We start from the raw sequence: 1,588 nt of genomic DNA, 5'->3' as shown, positions 1-1,588 counted from the left end.
ATGGCCTAAACCCTCATAGGAGGCCTGTGTCCCAGCAGTGGGAACATATATGGGCTGATGATGATGATGATGATGAATGATGCTTGAGGAGAGATAACACTCAAACAATTTTAGAATCGGACTAAATGATGACACTTTCAATTATATTTTATCAAACACACGAAATCACGTCAATGGGTAGAAAACGGAAGAAGTTTTCGGTTTCGAAATGAGAAAAAAAACAGATTTTTTTGGGAACGTCATTTGAAAATACAAAAATGTTCATTCTGACTTAACCTATATTATGGAACTAACAAAATCCAGACATCCTAGTTTGCTGTGGTCCAGTCTGATATTAATTATAAGGCTTAACGATTGCAATTCTCATTTCCTGCAGATTCTGTATAAAAAGTATTTATATCCCCTTTCAATGCAGACGCAGTATTGTGAAAATGAATCAATTTTATTCCACTACTTTTTAACCGACTCACAAAACAAAAGCAAAGAGTTTTATCTTCGTCTGTATGTATTATTTATGTATGTTTGGTAATGTTTTCGGCAATTAGAAGCATATTTTAACTTTCTTTTGAGTCCGAAAGATACTCCTTATTTAAACAAGCGAATGTAACTGCGTGTAGTATTTATACAATAATATTAGAAATAAACCGATTAATTCAAATGATATGATAAGAGGAACAAAATTACGTAAACAAATTCAATTTCAAATATCCTTTTACACAGAAACATCAAATCTAGCAACGCATCCATAAAAAATTGTCACGTAAAATAAAAAATAGCATCGAGTCAAATAAACTGTGATACATAAGACACGATTGTTCCCATTTCATATTTGTCTATGTTGTGGATTCACAGCTGTTATTGTTTGTAATCTGTGTATATTTTCAGTAAACAATGCAGACAAACAATTGCATCAGCACACAGATAGATGAAAGCGGATTTAATATCGGCTTTATGTAAACTTTTCTATTGTACAAATTTTTATACAGTCTCCATTTTTTCAAATTTCGTATAGACAGATAAAAGATAACGTAATCAAAAAGGATGAGAAATGGTCTTGCTTAGATTGGTTCTTATGGTCATAGTAACAATTGAAAGAACTGTAACCTAGGATTTTTTTAAATAAATAATAGGAAACAAGTTCTTGTAAGCATCAACTAATTCACCAAACATTAGTTTTAAACGCTATTTTTCCATACAACAATATCGTATAACATAGGTACATCAAACAATATAGCCATTGCGATAAACATTTCTTGAACAGCGACAGAACACAATATATAATATTATATTCAGAGTCCTTCCACCAAAGACAAAATTCTCTCGAAGACAATGCCATTTTTATAAAATATGCATTATGTGTTCCGTATTCAGCTGAAAGATTTTCAGAGCCACCTGCTCTTTAACAAAGTAAAACGTGATGCAAAGTGTCTTGAAGTTACGGCTTCAAAATGTAAATGTACTTCGTGTTACCCTTGTTTATATAAATATATAATAACTTCTGAATCCGACAGGGCTCATAGAGAGATTTATTTAGTTTCAGTCAAATGTATTGTACTTACTTATTCTTTACAATGCATTTGCTCCGTAA

The sequence above is a fragment of the Zerene cesonia genome, chromosome 4 (genome assembly GCF_012273895.1).
Source record: "Zerene cesonia ecotype Mississippi chromosome 4, Zerene_cesonia_1.1, whole genome shotgun sequence".
NCBI lineage: Eukaryota > Metazoa > Arthropoda > Insecta > Lepidoptera > Pieridae > Zerene > Zerene cesonia.
This window is presented reverse-complemented; position numbering follows the sequence as displayed.